This window comes from Mustela erminea, chromosome 3, assembly GCF_009829155.1.
Source record: "Mustela erminea isolate mMusErm1 chromosome 3, mMusErm1.Pri, whole genome shotgun sequence".
Classification (NCBI taxonomy): Eukaryota; Metazoa; Chordata; class Mammalia; order Carnivora; family Mustelidae; genus Mustela; species Mustela erminea.
In genome coordinates this window covers 82,790,670-82,800,810 of record NC_045616.1, presented here as the reverse complement: position 1 = coordinate 82,800,810, position 10,141 = coordinate 82,790,670, and the positions used below count along the sequence as shown (strand labels likewise).

The following is a 10,141-nucleotide window of genomic DNA, read 5'->3' as shown; positions in this document are numbered from 1 at the left end:
GGTTACCTAAATGTTGGAGAAAACAAATGAGAAGGGCAGAATGTTCATAAACCAACAAATAGCATGGCTATAACGTATCATAGAACATGAATACATCTGTAGAGTAAGCGTGTATTGCATACACATATGGATGCCTGCTTACACGTGAGCCCATACACCTACGAGTGCTCACATATCTAGTCATAAAGCAAGGCCTAATGGGATGCAGTTTCTGGATCATTCTTTTAGTTGTGCATTTTTTTCCTCCTTTGCCCTCCTACCCCTCTTGAAGACAGTATGGAGAAGACGATGACCAAAATCTTCAAGGTATCTTTTTCTCAAGTGTAGTAAATTTCTCTGCCATGTCCTGTGTCAAGATAATCAGCCTTTTCTGAGCCTATGTTGTAATCAGAACTTGAATCCTTGAAGACATTAATCCCAAGGCTATTCAGTATCTGAAGGGAAAATTCAAGAGATGCCTTGTTAATTTCTGAAACAGGGCTCCACCAGCACCGAAGGAAATACTTTAATACACCATGTTTTTGTTTTTGTTTTGGGTTTGGTTTATACCTTGTGCAATCTTACATGAGGTCTATCTGTACCATCCCCTTTACTAACTCTAAGATAACATGGCAGCAGCTTGTTGCCCTTTGAATTCTCAGTAACCAGGAATTTCTTACCTAAAATATCTAAACTCCTTAATATAGTGTTAAGAGGATTTCCAGAATCAGGTCTCATTAGTGGTGCCTCTGTACAGTTTGATACCATTAAATGTCTTAGATCTTCATCCCTTATTGTCTCACACATATATTATAAGTGGTACAGCTATCCTTGACTACAAATACAGGCACTGATGAAAGCTATGTTACTCTGTGCAAAAGCATCTTTGTCATGGTCTTTCCCTCAAGCTGCTGTGATACTCTTCTCTGCCAATGCAACAGAATAGCCTGGAACAGGATCTTTTGTTTCATATTTTTAATTAGAGCAGTCCCTGCTACTGTATGTGTTCTTGTGAAGTTAACCAAGTGAGCAGGTGCTCCAAGCTGGTGGTGTCTTAGGAGGTGACTCCTCTGTAGCCAAAACCCTGTAACTTGTATACCATCTAGGTGATCATAATTTTCTAAGAAATACTTTACCAATATTGTCTTTTGCTTTCTAGAATTTGTAGCCACTGTGATTGGATACCAGGACTGAACAAGAATAGTCTCAATTCACCTTGTAAGCCAGTAACACTCTGACTCTGTGTTTTCTACTATGAAGAGAGTATTTCCTCTGGCAGTGGCAGAACCCTCAGGAACAACTTTTATTTCTCTTGGAAGATGTCTGTCATGTTTCTTAAGAATGTAGTTCCATCCCTTTTCATTAAAGACACCATCTTGGGGCGCCTGGGTGGCTCAGTAGGTTAAGCCTCTGCCTTTGGCTTAGGTCATGATCTCATGGTCCTGGGATCAAGTTCCGCATTGAGCTCTCTGCTCAGCAGGGAGCCTGCTTTCCCCTCTCTCTCTCTCTCTGCCTGCCTCTCTGCCTACTTGTGATCTCTCTCTGTCAAATAAATAAATAAAATCTTTTTAAAAATAAAAATTAAAAAAAAAACCACCATCTTGGAAAGTTCACTAATCCTTTATTTTGCAGTGTCTCTTCTGCTGTACATCCTACCTAGTGAAATTTTTATTTCAGACTCTGTCCTTTTCACTTCTGTAAGTATGATTGGGTCTCTTTCAGATCTCCTGAGCTTGTACTTAACTCAGTCTTTCTTCCAGCTTGTTGAGTGGATCAGCTGGAGCACTGTCCATGTTTTATTTCTTACTCTGGATGGTAGATACATGGTGTCTTCTTTATATTACATATATTATATTATATGACATTGGTAAATTTTACATTTCTATTTGATGCACTTTTCTATGTGTGTATTGTATTTCCAAAATGAAACGTTAGATGGTTCAAGAAATCATACGAGCTCCACATTCGAAACATCCCCAATTCAGATATTTCTCATCATTTCCACCATTTCTATCCCCATCCAACCCTTCATCGTTCCTTAACCTGACAGTAGTCAGCACCACCCCACTGGACTTGCTTCTTCTGTCCTTGTCCCTCCAGTCCACTTTGAGCTCATAAGCTAATGACCTTGTTTTCAAATCCAAGTTGGATCATGTCATTCCTCTGCTCAAACCCTGATGGCCTCCCATCTAATTAGAGTCAAAGTCAAAGACTTTTTGTATCTTCTATAGCAGAAAAAGTGATGATTTCTATAGCAAAAAAATGATCCGACATCCTCTTATCTCGAACTTTTTTCTTCCAACTTGTTCCCTCTACATTAGCTACACTGGCCTCCCTTGTGTACTCCTAAATTCCTGCTTGCTCACCTTCCTCAGAAACTTTGCACCCCAAATAGCCTATGTCCCAAATACTCTTCCCATGTGGCTCCCTTGCATATCCCCATCAACTCTATATTCACGTTTTATCTTCTTTGTAAGACGATCCTCATTTCCTGGGTTAAATTAGTGTCCTCTCATAGGCACCCATATTCGCTTTTCTATTTTTTTTCTGTTTTTTTATATTTTTGCGTAGTACTTGCCCCCATCAGTCAAACTGTGTATTTTATACTCATTTGTCCTTTGTCTTCCTCAACCTGAACATAAACTTTGTAAGGGAAATGATTTTGATCACTTTTAAAAAATTAATAGCTTGATGCTTTAGTGTCTATATCATGGTCTCATATGAAGTATATACTCAGTAAATATTTGTTGAATGAATACTCTTAAATCATTATTCTCTACTTTCAGGTAATTTGTCTTCTTTGAAATTAAAAAAAAAAAGCCTCTATTGTTTATTTCAGTGGCTTGTACATAATGTGCAATTAATAGCTGTTTGCTGAATGAATGACTCCTTGCCTAGCTAGTGGCAATGTAGTCCTGTTTTCCTAATGGTTACAGATGGGGAGTAGGAGTATGCACTCTGATGTTCTATTCTTGGCTTTTTCTCTGACTGCATTCAATATGCATGAATATTCATTAGCTGTTTATTTTGGGACTGAAAGATCAAACACTCATTTAGTAAACATGTTGGTTTGGAAAACACTGGACAAGCCACTGCCGATTAAAACAAAGACCACATATTCTTGCAGGCTCCCAAAATATGCCTATAAAATGAAATGTGTCCCTGCATTCTAGGGCATGCTGCTAAATGTGCATTTGCATATGCAGATACCGGATTCTGCCCACAGATCAGTTAATTGCCAATACAAAGCAGCCGCTGAGGACACATTTGCTTCTCTTGTAAAGGCCAATACAGTTGTGTGGGCCACAAATGAAATGCATGCTGTTGGATATGCAGGAATAGTTTCAGAGACTGGACACAATTACCTCTTTGTCAAAATAAATTAGGGAGCTCTTGGTGTCAGTTCTAAAATCCCTCTGACTTCTCAAACAGGAAATATTGCTTGTTTTCCATGAAAATATGCTGCTGGCCAGAGAAAAACCAAAAAACTACCTTTGTACCTCAACCCTGGCACATTTGGAATGACAGCCATCATTCACCTATCTTTGTTTGTGCCTGCAAGAGCCACAGCGTCCTCAGAAGGAGAAGTCATGTGATCTTGCTGCTGGGGTCGCAGTGTTCTGTGGCAATGGCAAAATCTGCCACTAGGAAAAATCTCTCTGAAATGCAATGGTCGGCCCTACAAAGAGGACTTAGAAGCCGACTGATCAGTACAGACAGTCATAGAACTCTTTCCTATTTTGTGAGGCTCTACTTAAAATATTTAAGAAATGTTAGAGTAGGCGTCTGATCTACCACCATCAGCAGGCCCAGAAAAGTGAAGGAAGGGACTTGTCCAAAGCCACAGAACTAGTTACTCAAAGGGTGGGATTATAACCCAGGTCATCTGACTTCTCTTACCATGGTCTTTCCACACAGTCAGGGGCCTATTAACCACCCTGGCTCTCTGATGTTCACATTTTTAAGAAGTCACCCAAGAAGCAAATTAAAAATGTAGATCTTTGGAACCTGCTTTTCAGGAACTCTAATTTGGAAAGTCAGAGGTAGAGCCTAGGAATTACGCTTAAACATGTACCCTGGGTGAATTTAGTGTAGGTAGTATCAGGCCATAACTTGAGAAATTCTGGTACCTGGCAGAATACCATCAGGGAAGATAGATGGTGCATAGATTAGACCTGTGCTTACCATCTTGGCCTTGCCACTTCCTGACCAGGTGTATTTGAATGGTTTTATTTCACAGCTTCTCTGAATCTCAGTTACCTGACCTGTAAAATGAGAACTCACTAGGCTCTTGGGAGAATTGTATACATATAAGTATGTGTGTGTATGTGTAAAACACAGTGTGCCTTGTGCACAGTACATGCTTAATAGATGCTTGTTACTGTTGTTATTGATCTTCTATCATGCAGTTTTAAGTATTCTTTAAGTAGCAAGTGTTATTATTGGTATTTTGGGAGAGCAACTAAATCATGTAACAATTTCATTTACACATGTAAGTAATATAGTGTATGTAAAAATATAATATAAATATATTTCCCTTTGGCTCTACCCTAGTCTCTATTGTTTCTCCTGCAGCCCCACCAAATCTATAACAGAAAATACCTGTGTGGGAGAGCAGCTATGTATCAATGAGATTGTTCATCTGTTCTTAAAAATGTAATGTTCTCTTTCCTTCCAGTGGGGCCCTAACTAGAATGGCCAATGGCATTCAACAGGCCTGGTGAGAACTCTCATTTCTGATGGAGAGGAGATATGTTTAAGTAATTTAGACATTTCAGCGTGTTTATTCTCACCTACACTGGAGGTCTTTCGGTCCAGCGAGCTTGTCAAGTGCAGTGAAAATAGACTCAACCTAGGTTTTCATTTCAATGTATAAGCCTACAGGATCCCGAAAAAGTCGACCGAGAGAGAAAGTAAATAAGGGTCTCAGATCATCCAAAATAGTGACTTGAGTGCTACTTTATCATCAGTTGTCTAAAATAACTTGATTGCAAAGGGTCTGAGGCTAGACGGTAGAAATAAACTCAAGTGGGACATGATATATATGCCAGGGGAAGTGGAGATGGATGTCTGAGAATTTTGAGCAACTTTGGGGCTCTCTGAGTGCTTTGATAGCATACATCACCTGGGTATCAGATACTCTGTGATTGACCTTCCACTGTTTTTTAAAAAGTCTGGAGAGAAGCTTGGCTAGAGGGATGCATTTTATTACTGAAAATGCGCCCTAAAGATCCCGTTCTGGCTGGTGCTAATAGTAGTGGTGATTTCAACGTTTGCAGAGCATGAAAAGGTCTCTCTTTTTTTTCTTCTAAAAATCCAGGTAGGGAGCATCGCGGGGGAATGCGGGACCATGAGTTGAAGAAGGCCGGAATTTCAATACAGTTCCATACTTTCCCGATGTGTGAAGTTGAGCAGGTTTCTTGTGATTTTGAAGGTTCGTTTCCTCATCTGTAAAACGAGCCGGTCACTGTCTTTAAAGGGTGGCTTAGAATAATGTATGAAATACATTATTATGTATGAAATACATATATGTAAATATATGTATATGCATATATTACATATACATATATGTAAATTATTTAATGTGTAATTTAATTATATAAAGCATCTGAATTATAGGAGATGATCATCAGTAAATGCTTTCTGCTTCACAGCAGGATCACTGGTAATAAAAGTATCAGAAGAAGCAGGGCACTTTTCATAACGATGTGGCCTAATTCTACTTTAATCTTCTGTCTAAACTTTATATCTAGGTTGTTTGAATGATAGCCTACTCAAAAATGCATTTTCCCAACAGAAATAAATAAATGATGAAAATGTCAAAGAGAAGGAAGAGATTCAAAATAGTCTAGGATATTTTAAACACATGAAGACCAACAGAATTAACAGGCCAGAATATATGCAGTCTATGCATGTGCCTCAGACCTGTAGTTATTCCTACACTTTTCGGTCAGTAGGTAGGGTCTCCATCTGAATCTGCTTTAAAAACAGATAATAAACCCCAAATGCTTTTATCCATTGCTAGAACTGTCGGATGCCAACGCCCTGAGCAAAGTACTTAGATGACTAGATTGCTATCGCTCCCTCCCCAGATGGGGGTAGGATAGAAATGAGTTCCAGGTTTCCACGGGCCAGCTGAGCCTTTCTGAGTGCACTTCACCTTCCTCTCCGGGGCCCAGTTGTCCTATTGTTCATCCTCCTTTGGAACCATCAAACGTTGCTCGACGTAAAAAGTTTAGGGTCTAAGAGTCTGATGCAATCTTGTACATCTTCTCAATTCAGTATTTTTTGCGGGATTGAAGAAGAGTAAATCTCTGTATGTTTAACGCTCAGGCTTAAGTAATGAAGAATTTAATGCATACAGTTGAAAATTTTTTAAAATAAATAGCCATTTTCATACGCACACCCAAAACTGCTACACTGTATACTTATTTGTAAACTGTTCTTACATACTGAGCAATTCATTTCATTATATTTATACATCATAATTTTAATAGCTATACATTATTATATCATGTTACCCTTCTGAACTTGGGTCTCCTAGTTGGAAAGGTAATTGTTCCTAAGACTTGGCTTCTGAAAGCTAAATAGAGATTAATATTTTCATAGAGTAATACTTTGAGAATTTCATGACAAATTTCTTAATGTTATAGAAGTAAAATTGCCAGGTCATACGGTATGCAAATTTTTGAGAAATGGTGACGTATTATCAAAGTGAAGATTCCCATCCAAGTTAAAGAGAATGAACACTTTCTCACTGTTCCTGTCACGGGGTATCATTATTAAAAGCAATCTAGAGGACATGTGGACTCACAGCACGTTTTTTTACCCGATTATGTGGCCCATCCGTTGTAATGATGGAATATCATTGCCTACTCTGTTGAAAGGCTATTTTGTCCTTTGTTTTGTTGCCAATGCTGCCCCTCTCACAGCTAGAGTTGGCAGCTGTGGACATCTGCAAGCTTGATAAGAGTGCTGTGAGAGTATGGTAAAAGAAACAGGCTTCTCTTTCCCTCTGTGCTAACAAAGACAGAATTTAACAGTTTCTGAGGGCCAACGCAGTGACGCAACCCCAGTGGGTTTCCTTTAAGAAGGAAACTGCATGTGTTCACGTCTTTCTATTTTAACAGTGCAATAAACACTTACAAATAATGTTGCGATGCTGCTAGAAATAGAAGGATTCAAAGATAGGGCCTGTACCAAATGTCAGTGTGTACAAAAAATCCAATCACCATTATGATCAGATAAGGCCTCTTTCTCCCTGTGGGCAATAGGTTGTTTTTCAAAATACCTTTTTTTTTTTTTTAAAAGCTATGAAAAACAAAATCAATTCTTGCTTTATTTTTATCTGAAATACTTACAAAACCATTTTTCTCCCTTCTGTAATCTGAAGTGGGAAAACCAAACTGAAATTTCCCTTTTTTTTTTTTTTTAATGGAAGTGCATATAATTAACAGTTGCCCCAAGTGGTCCTGTAACTTGGAGATACATGGTTTGCTTTGGAGGCCTCTGTTTTTACAGAAACGATCTGACAGGGGTAATTAGATACAAACTCTAGCATCATTTTCTCATGAAGTAATAGGAAAATAAGACAAAAATCATCTAAGTATTGAAGGCTTTCGGTCTCCATTCTAGGCTCTTGTCTCTTCATATGCAGAACCCTCTTCCTTAACCATCTCCGTCCCACACACTGCTTCAGTCACCATGGATTTGACAATGACTGCAAATGTGTATCTCTCAAGCAGAAATTCTCTTTTTAGCTCCCCATAAATCTTAACGTCTCATCTGGTAGTTAGTTCCCTAGTGCCCACAGAACACAACAAGTCTGAAATCCATAAGCTTCTCCCTTAGAATGGGTCTTCTCCTACCCTGCCTGAGTGTAGCAAAGAGCAGTAGCCACCCCATCAGGAAATCTCATCCTTTTCTCTGTCTACATCTCTTAAATGCATCCATTTCTTCACCGCCGGCCCTTGTCTGGATTCAGCTGCTTCTTCTGGTACCTGCATGGGCCTCCTCCCTACAAGTCACAAGCCATCATAGTTCGTACCCTTAACTCCCAGTCTCCCTCCCCTGCCCCTTCCCTGCTCTTTCCAGGGTCTTCTCCTAAGAACAGTGGGAGTAAGTCTTCTTAGACCTCAAACATGATCACATCACTTCCTACTTAAAGTGTTCTAAGGAATACTCATTCATTGGTGTTATTGAAAAATGTCTTGACAAGACCTGCTCAGGCATGGGCTTTTCTGCCTGTTCTTATTTTTCACTATTCTCTGTTCATTTCTTGTGCTAAAGCCACACTCTCCTTCTTTTGGTTTCTCGATTGCATCATGCTGTCACCTGACAGAGGCCTTTGCACACCTGCCATACACCCCCCCAACACACACACACACCTCCCCCGCTAACCAGTACATGCTTGTCTTACTTTCTCTTCAGTTTATCTCTTGTCACTATCATCTCTCACCTCCAGCATCACTTCCTTGGGAAAACTTCGACCAATCATTCTAGGAAAGATTTCTCTAGTCTCTGCTTTCACAGAATTGCATGTCCTTCCCTCATATTACTTAGGCCAATTTTATAATTACACACGTGTTATTTGGAATTATTTGATTAATGTCTGCCTGTGAGACAGAAGCTCTGTGAGAAGGTGGCCTGTATTAGTTTACTAGGGCCCCTGTAACAAGTTAACACCACATGAGTGGCTTAAACAACAGATGCTCATTGTCTTACTGTTCCAGAGGCTAGAAGTCTGAAATCAAGGTGTTGCTAAGGCTGGTTCTTTCTGAACTCTGTGACGACAGGACCTCTTCCTGGCCTCTGTCCTTGGCTTAGACTTGGTCACCTTCTCCTTGCATCTTCACGTCGTCTTCCCTCTGTGTATATCTGCCCAATGTCCAGATTTCTCCTTTCTGTGAGGATACCGGTTATATTTGATTAAGACTTACCCTAATGACCTCATTTTAACTAATTACACATGCAGTGGCCCTATTTCTAAATAAGGTCACACTCTGATGTACTGGGGATTAGGACTTCAGTACCTAAATTTGGGGAGATAGAACTCAACCAGCAGCAGGGGCCACGTCTGTCTTGTCCAGCTGCGTGTCCCTAGTGCTCAGCAGTGTCTGAATCATAAGTGAACAGACAAAGGGTATTTCTTAGCATTCATGCACTGACAATTATCAGAAGCAGGGATTAGATCCTTAACATGGCAGGATAATTTCTGTATTATTTCTCCTCTTTCATCTTTACCATAAATTTTTCTTTAAAAAAAAAAAAAAAAAGAGAGCAGGGATACATTCAAAGACAGTTTTTTAGTACAGCATCATGTAGCTAAGATGGTTATCTGAACTCAGTGATGTGACTGTACCAGAGAGACTGGCCCTTTGTGGGAACTCAGTACATTTTTATATAAGAGAAATGGATGGATGGAGACAATGGCAGAGATGGGGAGGACACACTCTTCCCAGCGGCTTTATGGACTTGAAAACACAGCCTGGCGAATGACCAGAGATGCCTGCTGTTCTTCATGCCTGAGACACCAAATGTGACATCGCATTTTCCAAAGATAGCCACTGCAAATCTCCCTCCCTGCGCTCTTCAGCACTGTGGTTTTGTCATTCCCACACAGTCTGTCACTCCATACCATGGAAACTGGGCAGGCCTGTGACTACCTTGAACACAATGTCACCAAATGGACACTGGGCCAAATTTATGCCTTCACCTGGCCCAGCAGTTTTCATTATTTTCTCTTGAAAGTCAAACACATGTAAGAAGCGTGACTCTCCTAAGAGCACCTGTTGTCAGAAGACCCAGCCTCATGGAGAGGCCCATGGAAGAGGCCAGACTATGTGGAGAGAAGGAAGGAGCACAGGAACGCTGGGAGGGCCAGATCTGAGTAATGAGGCCACTGGGGATTCCAGCCTCCCTGAGCCTGCCCCATGACTCCAACCCCAGCTGCTGTCGGACTGAAACCTCACCAGAAACTGTGGGGGCAAACAGCCCTGCTGACCTGAGTCTACCCTCAGGGCTGGGGCACAGAATAATACATTGTTGTTTTAGGAGAGTCCGTTTTGGGGGGGAGGGGGGTTTGTTATGCAGCAGTAAGTAAGCAAAAGTGTCCAGTAAATATAAAAGCCTTGCATATAGCAGGTCCTAAATGCCTTCTTTT

General features: G+C 40.4%; 1 pseudogene; it reads right to left on the bottom strand.

Moving 5' to 3' along the window:
- Nucleotides 1-216: 216 nt before the first annotated feature.
- Nucleotides 217-8,476, bottom strand: LOC116587217 (annotated as a pseudogene).
- Nucleotides 8,477-10,141: the final 1,665 nt, after the last annotated feature.